At 40.8% G+C, this 20,758-nt stretch overlaps 1 non-coding gene across 1 annotated transcript; it reads right to left on the minus strand.

Moving 5' to 3' along the window:
* Positions 1-6,607: 6,607 nt before the first annotated feature.
* LOC129404639 (small nucleolar RNA SNORA72) lies at positions 6,608-6,742 on the minus strand. Its single transcript, XR_008630016.1, has one exon. It is a non-coding gene; the product is annotated as a small nucleolar RNA SNORA72 (small nucleolar RNA).
* Between the last annotated feature and the right edge of the window lie 14,016 nt (positions 6,743-20,758).

Genomic DNA, 20,758 nt, shown 5'->3' on the forward strand with positions numbered 1-20,758 from the left:
CACCATCTACTTGGACAGCTCTGTGCTCCACTTCTGGAGACAGCTGCTATGGAGGAGAAGTGGCCCCATAGGCACAGGAGGGTGAATAAGCCTGCACAGGCTTGGAGGGTTCATGGAGAGCTGCAGATTTAGGTGTCATCAGACATAGTGGAAGAGTGACATACCCTCCCCAGGGCAGAGAAGCAGATTGCTAAATGACAGGTTCAGCTTCATAGGTAATAAGGCGACCTCTTCCTACTCACAGCTGATTTCTGTGTACAAGTTCTGTGCACAGTGGAACCATCAAATATTTTTCCAGAATTGGACCTGGTTAGACTCAGAGGCATCCAGCAGTAAACAGCAGTGAATGTGTCCCAGATCACCTACCCTATAGCCAGCCAGAAGTGGTTAAACCCAGGTTCCTTAGTGCATTCTGGGTCTGTTTGGAGGTGCAGTGCATCTGGGATCTATTGTGAGCCAATAATCTATTGAGCATGAAATGGTGGAATGACATCAAGATTGTAGTCAAGCTCCAGCAGATGTTAACTCTGAGAGGTTGGATAGGGTACACCATTTATACCTAGTGAACTGATCCAGTGAGCTTCAGAGAGCAAATTACCAGCAGCAAATGGGAACTGTTCACTGCTACCCTGATGTGTACAAAACTAGACCCTTATCACAACCATCCACAGTGAAGAAGCACATTTTTGAACACAAACAAGTCCCGTAAAATCAACAAAATAGAAATCACATCAAGTATTCTCTTAGATTATGATGCTTTGAAGATGGAAATAAACCACAGAAAGTTGGAAAGAATCAAGACTTGAAAGTTTAGCCACACATTACTGAATAACCATGGGCTCAAAGAGGAAGTTAAAGAATAAATAAAAAGTTCCTGAGTAGAAAAATAAGAATGAAACATGAGCTACCCCAACAAACTTTTGCAAGCAAAAGTTGCAAAAGGTCATAGCAAAAGTTGTACTAAGAGGAAAGTTCAGAGTACTATAGGCATTAATTAGGAAACAAGAACAGGCACAAGTAAATAACCTAACCTCATACCTCAAGAAACTAGAAAGAGACCAACAAAGGGAGGGAAATCATAAATGTCTGTGCTAAATCAATGATATCGAAATAAAAAAAAAACCCAGAAAGCAATACAACAATACCATAAGCTAGTTTTGGTAGAAAATTTGTAAGAATTTCAAACCTATTGCTAAACACACACACACACACACACACACACACACACACACACACACAGAGAGAGAGAGAGAGAGAGAGAGAGAGAGAGAGAGAGAGAGAGAGAGAGAGAATATTTAATGAATAGGTTCACAAATGTGTTGGGGTCTCAGCAGCCAGCCTGAGACCCTGGCCAAATTCCCTGCCCCTAGAAACAGGAGCAGGCTCTACTCACAGGGGCCCCGGGCCCTTTGCCAGCACTCTACCCAGAAAAGCACTCTGGTTGAGGAGATGACCGGAGGAGGGACCTGACAGTCATCACTTCTCTGAGCTAACACACCCGGCCTTGACAGTGGGAAATAGAAACCATTAGCTAACATCTGTAATGAGCTCGGGGAGGTGTAGGTGACGAACGTGATAACCAGGTGTGCGTGATATGTAGGCTGCCCTGAAGTTCATGTTTAAATACCCCGTGTGAGAGCTCATGAAATGAGAGCTGCTTGACCCCCAGCTTTCCCCCCTCTGCGTGGTTCTTTCTCGGGGGCAGCGGGGAGTCCTCAGTGCGCAGAGGGCCAGGGCAGAGGCTTCTCCCTCTCGCACACCCTCTATTATAAGGAAGTAAGTCCGGCGGCTTGGAGGATCATACTCCGGTTTGCTAGGGTCGACTGGTCAGGACCCTGACATCTGGTGCCCTGAACAGGAACAGCGTGGACGTGTAGAGCACGGATATCGTTGGAGCAAGGTATGATACCATGACCTCCCTTAAATCCATGCAGTAAAATAGGCGACTGCATTAGGGACACTAGGCTGGTAATTCAGGAAGGGGGAATGAACTGGAGCTCAAACTCTGCCTCCTGATAGTAAGGCAGGCTATCAGAAGAGTCCTCTTTGGGACTGGACTGTTTTGGTCAATTCTCACTTTGTTCCACGTCCTCCCCCCCACCCCATGGGGTGTCTAGCATTGTGGGGTCCCATCCTGTCCCGCAGGGAGGACCCTTCGTGGGGCTAAGGAGAGGACGTAACCGAATGAACAGACGCAGAGCCAGAAGGAGGAGGAGAGAGAGAGTGAGAGTTTATTCACAGCAGTTATAATACTTATACCTCTTGGTGGGAGGGGGCGGTATGCATGCTTGGACCCCCATAGGAACAATAATAAAATGCAAATCAGGCATGGGCGTTGGGCAGATCAGGCATGGGCGTTGGCTAGTGAGAGGAATGGCCAACTGATAAGATCAGTAAGGTCAGCAGTGGTGACCTTGTTACAGAAATCCCAAGTAAGCCTCCACTTGACTAGAGGATAAGAGCCGGGCTTGTAAAATGGCTCCCTACATAGCATCTGTTCTGTATATCTGTGTTTCGCTGTAGGACTCTGGCATCTTTATCATCTTTCTTTTGTCGTTTTGTCTCATTCTTGCTGTGTGTTTTTATCGAATGTTGCTTCCTTTAGGCCAGCAGCAACCGCCTTTCTCCCCGCGGGCACGGGTGGGGCACTTAAATGCCATTTGGGCGCCCGCCGCTTGAAGGACAGGACAAGGGGGTCATAGCCGGGAGTCCCAGAAAAACTCGAGTCCCCCACACAAATGAAAGGGAGGAGTTGCAATAGATACCTGAGAAATATAAAGAATCACATGAGATTTCTATGAACATCTTTACACCACTAAATTTGACAAATATAAAAAAATTTTTAGGGCCTCACAACTCCCAAAACAGAGTTGAGAGGAATAGTAAATCTGAATAGGAAGGAAATAATAAAAAAATCCCATGAGCAAAAGCAAAGGTCCAGATGGGTTGATTAGTGAGCTCTTCTGAATTTTCAAAGAGCACCTTCTATTCAACAATCTTATGTTCTCCAGAAAGTGAAGCAGGAATTCTCCTAGTCTTTTTTTTTTATTTTATTTTTTATTGAATCACTGAGATACAATTACAAAGTTTTCATATTTGATCCACCACCAAACCCCCACATATCCCCTTCCACTCCCCCTCTTCCTACTCACAGCTGATTTCTGTGTACAAGAGTAAATATTTTTTTATATTGTTGGTTATAAATAAGCCGCTAAAAATGATCCAAAAATGTTTCTTTAGAGGAAAGTGTGTGATTGTTGTATTTCACCCAGAGGCCATTAAGCCCATTGTAAGACATTTCTAACATGTTAAAGGTTGAATTTCGTGTGCTTATATGTGCACTGTAGCACTGTCATCCAGTTGTTCATCAATTTGCTCGAGTGAGCACCAGTAACATCTCCATTGTGAGACTTGTTGTTACTGATTTTGGCATATCGAATACACCACAGGTAGCTTGCCAGGCTCTGCCAGGTGGACAAGATACTCTAGGTAGCTTGCTATAATCACTTGTATCACTTGTCATCCCGTTGATCTTCAATTTGCTCGAGCGGGCACCAGTAACGTCTCCATTTGTCCCTGTTGCATGCTTGCTTGCTATCATATATATGATATATACATATATAAGTATCTTATATATATATCTGTAAAACTATATTTCCCTCTAAGATTGGTTGCCTCCTCCTTTAAACCCCATCAAACGTGGTACGCTGCTCTTGGAGTATTAGTGGTGTGAGGTATGAGATGTATAGGAATACAGTCACTCATGGGGGAGGCTCGGCCCCAGCGTGTGGATCATGACCATTGATGAGATTATCTGGTGCCAGTCAGAAGTGGCCTGTGGGAATGACTGCCATGTTGCTGGAAACTGGGGGAGATGGGGATAGGTCACCCATTCCTGGTGCCATTGAACCTAGAGTTTTCAGTCACAAGTCTTGCATGCCTGGGTATTTTGCAGATTCACTTGTGGATGAGGCTTGGCCCGAGCATGTGGAAAGTGGCTGTGACCATGGTGGTGGTTGAGGTCTGGAGATTTTCAGCTGCTGGGGCTGGCTTTTTGGGGCGGGGAGGGGAACTCACCCACCTGTCCCTCTGGGTTGCCCTGAATGAAACAGTCTGGCAGAGGGTCTGGTCACATAGCTATGGTGAGTCACTTTTTGCTTTCTTCCCAGAGATTTATAATGAGTCCAAAGTGAATTTCTTTTGATCCAAACTTCTTGTTACTATGGTCAACTGTTGTTACTATAATCAACTATTGTTGACTATAGTAATTTAAATACTAGCCAATGAACAATATCAAGTCCTAATCTCAGATTTGATAATATTACTTTATTTAAACAATAGGGTTTTTGCAAATGTGACTAAGTTGAGGATATTGAGATGAGTAGATTATCCTGTATTATCCAGGGGTCCGTAACTTTAACCATAAGTGTCCTTACAAGACAGAGGAAGAAAAAGAAGGCAGATAGACACATAAAAGTGAGGATATACATTAAAGGAGGAAACAATGTGACTATGTAGTTAAAGACTGGAATGACACTAATCACTGTATCACTGTCACTGTCATCCGTTGTTCATCGATTTACTTGAACGGGCACCAGTAACGTCTCCATTGAACCCAGCCCTGAGATTTTAGCCCCCTCTCCTTACTGTCTTTCCCAACAATTGGAGGCTCTTTCAGGGTCAGGGGAATAAGACCTATTACTGTTACTGTCTATAGCCAATAAAATTCTGGGAGCCACTTTAGGGTGGAAGAGCAAAGGAAGGAATGGAAGGCTATAAAAAAAACAACAGACCTACTGACATTTTGATATCAAAATTCTGGCTTCTAAAATACAGTGAACTGTCAAAGGCCATCATCCTGAATGCACTTTATTTCATCTGGTCTTAGAACTGGAAGGAGGGCTGTAGAGACCTCTTATACGAGTTAAATGCTTGCCTTGCATGCACCCTATCTCTGGTTTGATCTTGATCTGGGAGTATCCCCTACTCTGTTTCCAACACTGCTGGGTGTGTCCCAAAATACAAAAAAGAACTGAGGAATGAAATCTTGCTGTTTAAACCACTAGCTTTGTGGTAATTTGTTATGGTAGCCCGTAGGGGGAAAAATAACACAAACTAAAAACAAATTACATTGTAGAATGTTTTAATGATGATTTATTTAGGAGTCTCTTGCCCCCCACCTGGTTGTCTTCACTAGGACCCCTCGGAAGGGGTGGGTTGAGTTTCCCTCCCCACCCCGAGCAAAGTCCCGGCAGCCAAAGACCTCCAGAACCCAGCCACAGCCATGCTCAAGGCCCCTCTCCACACGTTAGAACAAACCTCACACATGAAGGAACCGGCAGAGGAACCCAGGTATGTGGGACCTGGGGCTGAGATCTCCAAGCCTGCTCGGATTGGGACTGGGTCTCTTCCGCCCAGATCCCCCATTTTCCAGTAGCTAAGTGGTCACACCCAGAAACTGTCCCTGGCGCTGTGTAATCCCATCAATGGCCAACATCCAGAGACTATAAAACCAAGCTCCCGGAAGCTCCCGACATCTTATAGCCCAGTTCTCCCTCTCGGAGAACCTGTCAAGCTACCAAGAGTTTCCTGCCTGCATGAGAGAGCCTGGCAAACTCTCTGTGGTGTATTCATATGCTAAAACCAGTAATAATGATGGGTCTCATTCCCCTGACCCTGAAAAAGCCTCCAATGTAGCACCATTGGGAAGGAGGAGTAAAGAGAGGCTTCTAAAATCTCAGGGCTAGGACAAATGGAGACGTTACTGAGACCACTTGAGAAAATCGATGATCAACAGGATGATGATGATAATGATGATTATTTAGGAAAAAGCATGACAGTAAGTGCTGTCCATGCAACAGAAAAAAGTAAATCTTTTCAACGAATAATGTTGGGTAAACTGGACAAGTATGGAGAAAAATGAAATTAAATCACTATCCAATCACATAAAATTTGTCTGATCACACACACAAATTAACTGGAAATGGATTAAGGACTTGAATAGTAGGTCTAAAACTTACAAACATGGAAGAATACATAATTGATATAGAATCTAAATATCAGAGATGTATTTGGAGTTTCAGTTCAATTAATAGGTAAAAAGAAAGTGAGAATAAATAAATGGGACTATACAAAATAAAGCTCTCATATAGTAAAAGAAACTATCACCAAGACAAAAGACCACTTACTAAGTAGCAGGCAGTATTTATACATCAGTTTGACAGAAGCTTGACATTTGAAAGTAAAGAACTTAGATACAACTTTAAATTAAAAGCTCTCTTTGATCAAAATGTGGGCAAAAGATTTGAATAGATTTCAAAGAAGTGGTCGAAATTGTCCAAATATTTTAGAAACATTGTTCAACTTCTCTTATTATTGTTGTTTTATTTATCACCATAATTTCTATTTTTTTATTTTTTTATTTTTTATTTTTATTTTTTTTGCTTTTTTTTTGGGTCACACCCAGCGATGCTCAGGGGTTACTCCTGGCATTGCACTCAGGAATTACTCCTGGCGGTGCTTGGGGGACCATATGGGATGCCGGGGATTGAACCCGGGTCGGCTGCGTGCAAGGCAAACGCCCTACCCGCTGTGCTATCGTTCCGGCCCCTATCACCATAATTTCTAAGAACAGAACTGGGTAGATAAAAAACTAGGTCTGGGGACACCTGAATGATCTTATTGTAGCAAAAGTTTAGCCTGCCACATTATTACTGAATCAGAAGAGCAAAAATATTTGCAGTCAACTTCTTTTATTATTAAGGAAACAATCTGAGATAACCTCAAAACTGTGAGATGGTCTATATAAAAGATATTGGAAGCAATCAATTTTAGCAAGCATGTAGGAAAATGGGAACCTAGTACACTCTTGATAGGCATATTAATTAGTTGCAGCCTCTATTGAAATAACATACACATTTCTTTTAAGTATAAAAATATAAATTCCATGTATTTCAGAATTACTACTTTTTCTTTTAAATCTATGAGTACTGCTATTTACTAAGCCACTGATTAAGCTGAATGAAGTTCATGCTAATGAACTCCACATTACTTTTTAAAAAAATTTCATTGAAGATCCATGAGATAGACCATTACAAAGATGTTCATGATTGGGTTTCAATATCCAATACCCATCCCTTTACCAGTGTACATTTCCACCAACGATATCCTCCATCTTTCCCACCATCCCCCAACAATCTTCACTATCACAGCTTGCCTTTATGGCAGGCACTTTTCTCTCTTCTCTCTCTTCTCTCTTCTCTCTCTCTCTCTCAGTTTGTGTATTATAGTTTGCAATGCAAGTACTTAGCGGTCATCATGTTTTTTTCAGGACATTCAGTATTTTTATCAGGAAGGTAAGGCTGGATTAGCTTTTTAAACTTGGTGGTGGCTTTGATTTGTGGATGTGATTGCCAAGGCTTCTGGAAGTACAGGGAGATGGGGGGAGGTAGCCCATCCGAACCTGAGAAAGCCTGGAGATTTCAATGACAAAACCTACATACCCAAATATTCAGCAGATTATATCTTGGTGGGGTCCATCCCAAGATGGTAAAGTCCAGGCTGGGAAATGGCGGTGACTTTTGGATTGTGGAAACAAATGGCTGCTAGGGGCTCTGCTTGGGCAGGTACCAGTCTGACCCATCCCACTCCGATTTACCCCAGTCTGTTCAGCCTTGTGCGGGTCAGAGGTTAACTGCTCCTTTTGATCACTTTCAAGATTTATTTATGGGTCTCTGAAGCAAGGCTGGTGGAAGAGCTTATATGATGGTGTCAGAGTTGGTTTGTGAGGGTGACTACTGGTACTTTCAGGAATATAGGAAAGTGTAAAAAACTAATGGATCCCGAGGGGTGAGTGCACTCACGGGCTCTCCGGGCAGCTCTCTCTCACCACCCGTGTTCGGTGCCCTGGAACCACAGTGTGTGGACTGGATGGCCGGTGGTCAAGAAAAGAGAGGACCCAGCTGGTTGCTGATTTGTTCCTGTTTATTCAATCTTTAAACTTCCATCTCCCGCACTCCCAGCTCTGGCCTCTCTCTGGATCTACTCCGCTCCTTCTCTAGTCTCTCCTTCCCCATGTCTCTCTCTCAGAACCCCTTTTTGCTCATGGAGCAATACATTGACGTCACCAAAGGCACCAAAACATCTTACAGGAAGAACATTGAGGCAACATTATTCTCTTGTATCTGCAGGCCAGCAATCTAGGCCTCCGGAAAGAAGATACAAAACCAAAACCGAAGCCTTCCTTGGGCTGAAAAGCACTCGGATTTACATACCAAAGACTGGGCTGCCTCATGAAATCTACATTGTCAATTACAAACTAGGCAGCACCTGAAATCTACATCCCAAAGACTAGGCTGGGCCAGAGCCTGGAATCTACAATGTAACAATTCAAGCTTAAAAAGTTCAATAACAATAGCAGAACACCTATTCTCTAGGACAGATACTCTTTCAGCAGGACCCATCAATGATGAAATCCCATGGTTGTGTTTCTCCTCTCCTTGTCCAACAAACATATAAGCATTCATAATATTAATCGTTTTGTATGGGCATAGCAAGAGATGCATTAAGCTTTTAGAATTGCTCTCCTGGGGTCATCTCAATCTCAGACTACAGTGCTCAGGCGAGATTAGTCTTTCCTATCCCTAGCAGGGTCCTAGTCTCGTCATTACCTTAAGATCATGACAGCACTTGCCCATGATCAGACTCTTAACTTATAGTTAAGAATGAGGCACTTTGGCCAGGCCCATCTCGATGCCAGGGTAGCACTTACCACTTGCCCTGGGTCTGTCTCGTTCCCCGTTGGGACCCTGCCTTTTATTTTATTTTATTTTATTTTATTTTTTTTCATGTATTCTGATTTTATTTTAATGAAATATTCAGAATAGACAATCAATAGAGACAAACTAGATTAATGATTTTTAAGGTTAGGATAAAGGGAAGAGGAGAAACTACAAATGAGTATAAGGCTTATTTTTGGCGGAATCAAATGTTCTAAAATTAGATTGTGGTGAATATACTAAAATTCTGTGAATAGAATAAAAATCACAAACTTGTAGACTTTCAAGAAGTGAACTATATGGCATATAAATTATCTTATGGTTAAATAAAAAGTAAAGACATGTAAATGATAACACTGGTCAAAGTATTCACCTGAATTTTTCTGTCAAGGCACCAAATGGTGTTGGGTATTAAGTCTGGAGCTCCCACATGTAAAATGTGTGCTCTTGTCCTCTGAGTCATCTCTCTGATCTATTCACTTAAACAGTTTTTTGTTTTGTTTGTTTTTGGGCCACACCCGGTGGTGCTCAGGACTCTGGGTTTAGGATTACTCTGGGCAGGCTAGGGGGAATACAAGGTAATGGGAGATCAAACCCGATTGTCCAAGGAAGGTAAACAAACACCCTACCCGCAGTAGCAGTACAATCTCTCCAGTCCTCACTTAAATGTGTTTATGGTTTCTGGGTTACACCCAGTGGTAGTGGTATTTGGGGATACTCACAGTTCTGTTCTCAGGGAACCACAAAGTACCAGGGACTGAATACAGGCCTCCTGCAGGCAAAGTATGTGCTTTTGGGTTATCTCTCAGGTCTTACCTGCTTGCATAGTAAGTGGTTTCCTTAGTTATAAAACTTAAACTAAGACTTTCCTATTTTATTTATTTTTTCTTTCTTTTATTAGTTCACCATGTGGAAAGTTACAAAGCTTTCAGGTTTAAGTCTCAGTTATACAATGCTCAAACACCCGTCCCTTCACCAGTGCACATATTCCACCACCAAGAATCATAATATACCTCCCCCCTTCCCCCCACCTCCCCAGCCCCCCACCCCGCATGTGTAACTGGTAAATTTCACTTTACTTTGATTACATTCAATATTTCAATAAAAAAATTCACTATTATTGATTTGGAGTTTCTCCCCCCTAAAGTCGATCTGCTGAAACGCAAGCATTTGGTAATTTGTTTTCCATTGCTGAGAATGAAGAGATATGAGGTCCGGAGGCCGCACTAGCAGCAGCATAGTTTTGGATTTCTCTATTTTAGTAACTAAGTCTAGTGAAATGTCTGCCAGGAATCACAACATTGTAAGCTTGTACCTTTCAGCTACTTTATATTCCACATATGAGTGCGATCTTTCTATGTCTGTCTCTTTCTTTCTGACTCATTTCACTCAGCATGATACTTTCCATGTTGATCCACTTATATGCAAATTTCATGACTTCATGTTTCCTGACAGCTACATAGTATTCCATTGTGTAAATATACCAGAGTTTCTTTAGCCAATCATCTGTTTTCGGGCACTCTGGTTTTTCCCATATTGTGGCTATTGTGAACAGAGCGGCAATGAACATGGAAATGCAGATGTCATCTCTACTATACCTTTTTGCCTCTCCGGGATATATTCCCAGGAGTGGTATTGCTGGGTCAAATGGGAGCTCAATTTCTAACTTTTTGAGAATCGTCCATATTGTTTTCCAAAAGGGCTGAACCAGTCGGCATTCCCACCAGCAGTGAAGGAGAGTCCCTTTCTCCCCACATCCACGCCAATACCGGTTGCTTTTGTTTTTGGGGATGTGGGCCAGTCTCTGTGGTGTGAGATGATATCTCATTGTTGTTTTGACCTGCATCTCCCTGATGATTAGTGATGTTGAACATTTTCTCATGTGCCTCTTAGCCATTCGGATTTCTTCTTTGGAAAAGTTTCTGTTCATTTCATCACCCCATTTTTTGATGGGGTTGGCAGTTTTCTTCTTGTGGAGTTCAACCAGTGCATTGTATATCCTTGTTATCAACCCTTTATCGGATGGGTACTGCATAAATATCCTTTCCCATTCTGTAGACTGTCTTTGTATTTTGGTCACTGTTTCTTTTGAGTTGCAGAAGCTTCTTAGTTTGAGATAGTCCCATTTATTTATCTTTGTTTTCACTAGCTTAGCCAGTGGCGTGTCAGCTTTGAAGATACCTTTGGCTTCAATGTCGTGGAGGGTTTTGCCGACCTTATCTTCAATGTACCTTAGGGATTCTGGTCTGATGTTGAGGTCTTTAATCCAGTTTGATCTGATTGTTGTACATGGTGATAGATGGAGGTCTAAGCCCATTTTTTTGCATGTAGCCGTCCAGTTTTGCCAGCACAATTTGTTAAACATGCTTTCCTTGCTCCACTTCACATTTCTTGCTCCCTTATCAAAGATTAGATGATCATATATTTGGGGGTGTATGTCAGAGTATTCAACCCTGTTCCATTGGTCTGCCGCTCTGCCTTTGTTCCAGTACCATGCTGTTTTAATGACTACCGCTTTGTAGTAGAGTTGGAAGTTGGGGAGATTGATTCCTCCCATTTTCTTTTTCCCAAGGATTGCTTTAGATATTCGTGGGGGCTTATTGTTCCATATGAATTTCAGGAGCGCTTGCTCCATTTCTTTGAAGAATGTCAAGGGTATCCCTATAGGGATCGCATTGAATTTGTACAATGCTTTGGGGAGAATTGCCATTTTGACAATATTAATTCTTCCATTAATTAATATTGGGGATGTCTTTCCATTTCCTCGTATCCTCTTTTATTTCCTGAAGTAGTGTTTTATAGTTTTCATTATACAAGTCCTTTACCTCCTTTGATAAGCTGATTCCGAGGTATTTGATTTTTTGAGGCACAATTGTGAACGGGATTGCTTTTCTCAGGTCACTTTCTTCTCTCTCATTATTTGCATACAGGAAAGCCATGGACTTTTGGGTATTGATTCTATAGCCTGCACCTTTACTATACGAGTCTATTGTTTCTAGGAGTTTCTTGGTAGAGGTTTTAGGGTTCTCTAAGTATAGTATCATATCATCTGCGAATAGTGAGAGCTTGATTTCTTCCTTTCCTACCTGAATGCCCTTAATGTCTTTTTCTTGCCTAATCGCTATTGCAAGTACTTCCAGTACTATATTGAACAGAAGTGGAGAGAGTGGGCATCCTTGTCTCGTCCCTGTTCTCAGAGGGAAGGCTCTTAGTTTTTCCCCATTGAGGACAATGCTTGCCATAGGCTTGTGATAAATGGCTTTGACTATATTGAGGAAGGTCCCTTCTATACCCATTTTGGCTAGTGTTTTCATCATAAACGGATGCTGGATCTTGTCAAATGCTTTCTCTGCATCTATTGATATGATTATATTATTTTTATCTTTTCTTTTGTTGATATGGTGGATTATGTTGATTGATTTCCGGATGTTAAACCATCCTTGCATCCCCGGGATGAATCCCACTTGGTCGTGGCTATGATCTTTTTGATGAGTTGTTGAATTCTATTTACTAATATTTTGTTGAGAATTTTTGCATCTGTGTTCATCAGGGATATTGGCCTGTAGTTTTCTTTTTTTGTGGTGTCTTTGTTTGCTTTTGGTATTAGGGAGATATGAGCCTCATAGAAACTGTTAGGGAGGGTTTCTGTTTCTTCAATTTCCTGGAAGATCTTGAGAAGGACTGGCAAAAGGTCCTCTTTAAATGTTTGGAAGAACTCACTAGTGAATCCGTCTGGACCTGGGCTTTTGTTTTTGGGAAGAATTTTGATTACCATTTCAATTTCCTTGATGTTAATTGGACTATTCAGGTACTCCAGGTCTTCTTGGTTCAGCCTTGGGAGATTATAGGAGTCGAGGAATTTATCCATTTCTTCTAGGTTCTCTTGTTTCGTGGCATAGAGATTTTCAAAGTAGTTTCTGATGATCTTTTGAATTTCATTGGTTTCTGTTGTGATGTCCCCCTTTTCATTTCTAATTCGGCTTATAAGGGTTCTCTCTCTCTCTTTCTTTGTGAGTCTTGCTAGTGGTTTATCAATCTTGTTTATTTTCTCGAAGAACCAGCTCTTGGTTTCATTGATCTTCCGGATTGTCTTTTGGGTTTCCATGTCATTAATTTCTGCTCTAAGTTTTATTTTCTCTTTCCTTCTGCCTGGTTTTGGCTCCTTTTGTTGGTCCTTTTCTAAGGTCTTGAGCTGTGAAGTCAAGTTATTTATGTGGGCCCTTTCTTCCTTCCTGAGGTATGCTTGCAGAGCTATAAATTTTCCCCTTAAAACGGCTTTAGCTGCGTCCCACAGGTTCTGGTAGCTCGTGTCTTCATTCTCATTTGTTTCTAGGTACCTTTTGATTTCTTCCTTGATTTCCTTCCTGACCCACTCATTGTTCAATATCGAGCTATTTAATTTCCAGGTGTTTGATTTGGTTTTCTGCATCTGTCCACGATTAAGTTTTATCTTCAGTGCATCATGGTCTGAAAAGATAGCTGGTACAATGTCTATCTTGTTGATTCTGTTGAGGTATGTTGTGTGGCCCAGTGCATGGTCTATTCTGGAAAATGTTCCATGTGCACTGGAAAAGAATGTGTATTCCTTTTTTTGGGGATATAAAGCCCTGTATAGATCTATTAGCCCTATCTCTTCTATTTCTTCATTCAAAGCCAGTATTTGATTGGTGAGTTTTAATCTTCTAGATCTGTCCAGAGGAGACAGTGTGGTGTTGAAGTCTCCAACTACTATTGTGTTGCTCGAGATGTCCTTCTCAAGGTCTCTTAGCAGCTGTTGTAGGTATTTAGCTGGTTCCTCATTGGGTGCGTAGACATTTAGGAGTGTGATTTCTTCCTGATGTACACATCCTTTGATTAATAAAAAGTGGCCTTCACTATCCCTTCTAATCTTTTTCAACCTGAAGTCTATGTTGTCCGATACTAGTAAAGCCACCCCGGCTTTCTTGAGGGAGTTGTTTGCTTGCAGGATTGTTTTCCATCCTTTGACCTTGAGTCTGTGTTTGTTCTGGCTATTCAGATGTGTTTCTTGCAGGCAACAGAATGTTGGGTTGAGTCTCTGAATCCATTTTGCCAGTCTGTGTCTCTTAATTGGTGAATTCAGACCATTGACATTAAGGGAGATTATTGTTATGGGATTTTGTGCCATCTTTGTGCAAGGGTTTGTTGTGCTTGTAGGGGTTATTTTTGTCTTACAATAGCCCCTTTAGTGCTTCTTTTAGGTTTGGTTTTGAGTCTATGAAGTTCCTGAGCTGTTGTTTATCCCCAAAGTAGTGTATGATTCCTTCCAGTTTGAATGAGAGTTTAGCCGGAAAAAATATTCTTGGTGAAGCATTGATTTCATTGAGTTTTTTCACTATATCCCACCATTGCCTTCGAGCTTGGAGGGTTTCCTCTGATAGATCTGCTGTGAGCCTAAGGGGTGCTCCTTTGTATGCGATTTCCTTCTTGGACCTTGCTGCTTGGAGTATTGTGTCTCTCTGGAAGATGTCCATCATTGTAACTATCATATGTCTTGGGATTTTTCTGTTAGGATCTCTTTTAGCTGGCACTCTTCTGGCGCCTTGAATCTGGATGCCCGCATAGTCCAGCTGTGGGAAGTTTTCCGCAATGATTTGTTTGACTGTGTCTTTTTCGTTGGGGTTGTTTCCCTGTGGTTCTGGTAGTCCAATGATTCTCATGTTGTTCCTCTTGAAATCATCCCCTAGGACTCTGATTCTGGCTAGAGCTATTTTGAGGTCTCTTGCCATGGTTTGTTGTTGCCTGTAGGCCTCTTGCAGCTCATCTTCAAGCATACTGATTCTGTCTTCGGCTGCAGTCATCCTATTGTTGAGGGCAGCCAGAGAGTTTTTGATTTCATGTATGGAATCCTTCATTTCTTTTTGAAGGTTTTTTATTTCTGCTCTCATTTCTTCCCGTATTTTGTCGGCTGTCTGTTTTATTGTTTCCGCCAGGTCTTCCTTGAAGTTGTCCATCTTTGCATTGAGTTCATTGAACATGTTGAGGATTTCAACTCTGAATTCTTTCTCAGAGAGGTCAAGTTTGTAGGAAGCGCCCATTGAGGTTTCCGGACTCCTTTGATCGTCCTCTGGTTGCAATGGGGATTTTCGCTGTTTCTTCATGTTGTTTGTGGTGGTATGAAAGAGGGCCCTTGAAGATGAGTATCCCTGTCTCTTTGCCGGAAGACAGGACGGCGGCGGCGCTTGGGGTCGGCGTGCCGGCCACTTGGCCGGCAGTCCGGAGGGGAGGGAAGCCCGGGGTGCTCAGGGCCACGGAGCAGGCTGGGTCCGGAAGAGCGGGGGACCCTGCCTTTTAGAGGGCTAGGAACTGAGGGCAACCAAGGCTACAGTCAAGAAAGCAGATGCCGGGGAATTAATAATATTCAAAGCCAATTAAATCCCAATTGCAAAGGCATATTAATAAATGTCTTTGTCCATACAAAAAGGACTTGCTCTGAATAAACTATGCAAAGGACTCAAGGAGAAGAGAAAGACATTATTTACAATTCAACAGAACGCTAAGAAAGAAGTTACAAATAAACACAGAGGAATGGGAGCACTGTGACAGGAGTAACCCAATAAACCTAAATTACCTGAAGCTATGTAATCCTACAGGAAAGTAGGGGGAAGTTCCTCATCCTAACTCTAAGAAACTCTGAAGACTTTAGTCACAAAACATGCATATCCGAATTTTCAACAGGATAACAACTCTGTGAGGTCTGTCCTGAGATGTTGGAATCTGCCCAGGGGTGTGGCAGCAATTTTGGCTTGTAAGAGCAAGATGCTGCTGGGGGCTCTGCTTGGGCAGGCAACAGGATGACCTGCACCTCTCCCATCAACTCTGGTCTGTTCAGCCTCGTGCATGTTCGAGATTAACTGAGGCTTTTGATCTCTTTCCAGATTTATTTATGGGTCTCTGAAGCAAGGCTGCTAAATGAATTTGTATAGCTGAGGCTGAGGTGGTTTGTGGCTGTGGCTCTCACGCACCTAACTTTTGACCAGTTAATTTCTTGGGAAACTTGGTCCTGAGTTGTTGGGGCCTGGCCAGATGCACAGTGGCAGTTTTGGGATATCAGGAAGCCTGAAGGCCCATTTGGGCTGCTGATACACTCGCCGCATGCGTAGAGATTGATCTGCTGGCAGCATCGTACCTTCAGAATTACTACCCTTAAATACTTATCTGTGGTATATAGAAATTCTAACCTGAAAGTTATTTACACACCTATTTCATGTCAGCATTACTTATAATATTCAAAATGTGAAATAAATCTAATCACTGCTAAGAAATGACTAAATAAAGATGCTGGTGTATATATACTGAATTGAATGCTAATTTTTTTAAAAAGATGAAATAAGGGACTGGAGAGATAGTACAGCAGGTAGGATACTTGCCTTGTACCCAGCTGATCTGAGTTTGGTCACTGATACTACGTAAAGCTCCCCAAAGAATGATTCCTAAGCTCAGAGACAGAAGTAAGCTCTGAGCATCACTGGGGTGTGGTATCAACTCTCTCCAAAAAAGAACAAAAGAAAAATAAAACAAAAGAAGAATAAAGATGAAACAACACCATGAAGGTGTTAAGTTATACCCTGAAATTCTTTAATGTTTTAATCTAATAATAAATCAGTAAAAGTGATGGAAATGTTCTGTCTTTAATGTAATGAAAGATAAAATCATTGCATAAGGGCAACTAAGCTGTGCTGGTAGCCATCTCAGTGTTAAATGATACCAATAACATTTATTATTTTAAAACAATTGGTATATGAAAGTAGAGAACAATAGAAAAGCAGACTTCATGAGCGTTGTAATCTCTCTTTTAGTTGAGATATGAAATTTAGCGGTTCATATGATAGAAAGTTGTTTAAAGTGCAGTACAGAATGGCAACTGGAACCGGATAATCCCTGGAGTTATTCAAAATGTCAAGACTTGGTAAATAGGGCCTATGTTAGAGTTTTTCCAGCATGGGAACTAAGAGAAGGGAGATTTCTCTGGACCTGAAGAGCAGATCTTTGAAAGAAATGGTTTAAGTGACTAGTTTAAAGCAAAGCAAAGCAAAGCAAAGCAAAGCAAAGCAAAAACCAAAACAATGCTACAGCATCAGGACTCAAATGAGATCCACCCCAAAGCATTCTTTCCTCAAAACTACCTTGTGGATGCCAGACTGAGTAAATTTACATTTGACAGACAAATAGAAAAGTTTTTCATGTTGCACAAAGGCAACATTATAATCTAGCTGTCAGGCTTTCGCTTCCCTGATGCCCAGAGATGTGGGACAGATGGAGATCTTTCAGGGAATCCAGCTGCAGCGACAGTCTCAGGGAGCCTTCCTTCACTGGGCTGAAATCCCAAACGCTTATCACAAAGGCAAGAGACATTTGATAACAACCTGGCGGTGGTGTCCAGATTTATTCTGGGTAGAACAAGAAAGTGATATTCAGAGATTGACATACTCTGAGAACGATCAAAAGGGAAATGCAAAGCGGTTTTCTTTTCAAAGGTTCAAGTCGCATTTAGTTTGGTCAGATAGTGCGAGGGGCCCAGTCAAGTTCGAGCACATAAAATAAAGTTGGGAAAGAAAGGAAAAGATTGAAATGAATGGGGCATTTATTTCTTAAAAGAGCCAATGGAAGTCAATTCCCTCTGAACGTAAAAGGAGGAAGAGTGGATACTCTGCCAGGTATTGAAAATGCGTGGCCAGAGAATTATTTCCAGAGGACAGTGGGTATTTATCAAAATGTGAACTAAAGATAACAAAACTTGCTATGTCAATTATCACAAAATTAAATATGAAAATATCAAAACTAACATTTGCAAAGTGATGCAAATGGAGGCGTTACTGAGACCGCTCGAGAAATTCGATGATCAATGGGATGATGATGATGATGATGATGATGGTGATGATGCATATTAATCTACATGAAGTAAACAAGGAAAGGACTGTAATAAAGTCTTATGATAGCCCCATGGAGCTCCACCCAGCTTCGTTAACAGCTGAGTGTACAGAATCACAGAAGTCAGGACTAATAAATTTGTAGATGTCATCATGTCCAATTACCTTATCTTATAATGGAGAAAAATGAGAGCCAAACATAGCTTTTGAATTGCTGAAATTTGCACAGTGAATTAGAAATAAATCTTGCTTTACTCTTATGTCACTTAAAAACACAGGTGCTTTTATTCCCTTGGTTTTTCTCCTGAGCTACGGGGGAAACACATCCTAGATATTATGAACCTTTTACTAGGTTGACTAAATCAAAGCAAAGAATAACATTTTAAAAATAGCTAAAGAGAACATAAAAAGCCACCTAATGCAATCAATAAGAGAAGTATTTTATGATAGCATCATTAGTCTAAGTAAGCCAAAGATGGGTTCATTCTTTTTATCAAACTGAGGAAAAAAATGTAAGAAAATAGAGCATTTACTAATCTTCAGAACCATCTTTACTATAGAAGCATATTTTTAGTTTTCTCTAGAAAATCAGCCACCAATTTCTGAATTTAGGGGAGCAAGTTTCTACATCTCAGTTCATCCTCTGCAGCACTCCCAAACTTGTTTATTTAAGAACATGTAATATGAAGAATATTTTATTTTTTCTGAGACAAAAATTTCACTTAGTGCTCATTGTAAAATTTTATTGAGCCCTTATGATCATTTAATGATATATATGATAATACCATGCTTGATATTCATTTGCTCTGAGGAACTTGTTTTAGTATTATAAAAAAATCCAGAAAATTGACTAAAATTAATGTGCATATTCCTTTTATTTGTAGGCTACCTGGTGGTGCTCAGGAGCTTGGTACTTAGGGGTCACCTTGGCAGTGTGAGAGAACCACGTACACTGCTGGAATTCAAACCCAGGTTTCCTATATGCACTTTAGCCAGCAAATATCTCTGGTTGCATGTAGTTTCTGTTGTTGTTGTTCTTCTTCTTCCTTCTCCTCCTCCTCCTCCCCCTCCTCCTCCTCCTCCTCCTCCTCCTCCTCCTCCTCCTTCTTCTTCTTCTTCCTTCTTCTTTCTTCTTCTTAGTGGGGGTTGGGTCACATCCAGTGATGCTCAGGGGATACTCATGGTTCCATATTCAGGGATCACTCCTGCTAGGCTCAGGTACCATATAGGGTGCAAGGGATTGAACCTGGGTCTCTACCCACTATATGATTTTTCTCTACTGCAACCCCCATCCCTCAGTTTACATATGCTTGGCTCATATCATTTCTGTCTTAATTGAAAATAATTTTTTCAAGATTTTATGTTTTATCCATCAGCTGTGTGATTTAGGACAAGTTATTTGGCTTGTCAACCTTACTTTGCTGCTTTATAAAATGAAGATAATGATCAATACCTTGACATAATGTCACAAGGATTTAATAAGATAAAGATTTGATATAATATCTGATTCCTGGTTTCAACAAACATCAATTATTATTGTTTTCTCAATAATGGACTGGAGCGATAGCACAGCGGGTAGGGCGTTTGCCTTGCACTTAGCCAACCTGGGTTCGATTTCTCTGTCCCTCTCAGAGAGCCCGGCAAGCTACCGAGAGTATCCCACCCACACGGCAGAGCCTGGCAAGCTACCCTTGACGTACTCAATATGCCAAAAACAGTAACAATAAATCTCTCAGTGGAGACATTACTAGTGCTCGCTCGAGCAAATCTATGAACAATGGGACGACAGTGCTACAGTGCTACAGTTCTCAATAATCATTACATTTTGAAAGGACTAAACAATATTGCCCCAAAATATATAGAACTGGTTCCTCTGTGCCAAGTTTTGATCTTTAGAAAATGCTGCTTTGCAGGTAAGTTCTACAAATTCAGGTTTTTGCTTTTCTTTGTTTTCTTTCCACTTAGAGCTTCAATATTTTTCAATTCTCTTCTGCTTCACTTCTGATGCTATAGCACTCTGCTAATCTCACTTTCTGGATCATCTTGGTCATGCATTGTTTCAGACTACATTGTAACATGTTTGGAACAATTTCAGGTATTCCCTCTGTGCATTTGCCTTGGGATCCACTTCTCCCATAATTGGTTGTCAGTTGTTACATTTTTATCAGTTGACCAAAATGTTTAGTTGAATGTTGCATAGGTTGTCATGTCTCTGGAGTGTTTGAAGTTCAGAAATTTTTACTGGACACTTTCTCTTGTCACTTGATGCTAAGAGAAACATGTCAACAGTGGAGCTTATCTGGAAGTTGAAAATGATGTTCCTGATAGATTTAGGTGTCACTTTGTGGAGGAGACAATAATATTGCCTGCTAGAACATTGTTTAGCTTTGTGCCAAAAGCACATTTGGGTTCACCGTAGTTGTCTAGCTTTTTGCATATCAGTATGTCATTTGCCAGTATGCTAAAAATGTAGCAAGAGACCAGTATTATTTTTACTTGGAAAAGCTTCATTTATTTCTTATAGGCTAAATAGATCTTTAATGAAAAAGTTCTTTAATTTAGACTTGTTTTTAACTTATGGCAAGGGAATACATATTCATTGATTTGAATGATGGGTTCTTTGTAACAATGAAATATTTAAATGCTCTTACCAGGATCATTAATCGACCATAACATTTCTTTTTGACACTCACAAGGAATTTTTATTAAGTTAGAATAATCTTTTTATAAGCTAACCACAAAATCACAAACAGAAAACTCTCATTTTGAACTTTTAATACTTAGACGTAAGTCTTTGTTCAGATTGCTTATAGAAGTCTTTTTTCAAATTGATACATGCCTAAAGATCTCTTCTAAGTCAGCATTGATTTTATGATTAATTTTATACAAAACTCTAAATTTTAATTATGACATAAAATGTTTCTTGAGCAGAAACTAGAATTTGGTTCTCCTTAGCTTGAATTCATTTATCATTTAATGTCCTCTGATATTAAATGTCATATTTTAATAATCTAAAAATTATGCATATTCTAAAAATAGTTCAATTCCACTATTTAACTTTAAATATGCTAGGCCATATATTATAACACAAAC

Source organism: Sorex araneus, chromosome 4 (genome assembly GCF_027595985.1).
Source record: "Sorex araneus isolate mSorAra2 chromosome 4, mSorAra2.pri, whole genome shotgun sequence".
NCBI lineage: Eukaryota > Metazoa > Chordata > Mammalia > Eulipotyphla > Soricidae > Sorex > Sorex araneus.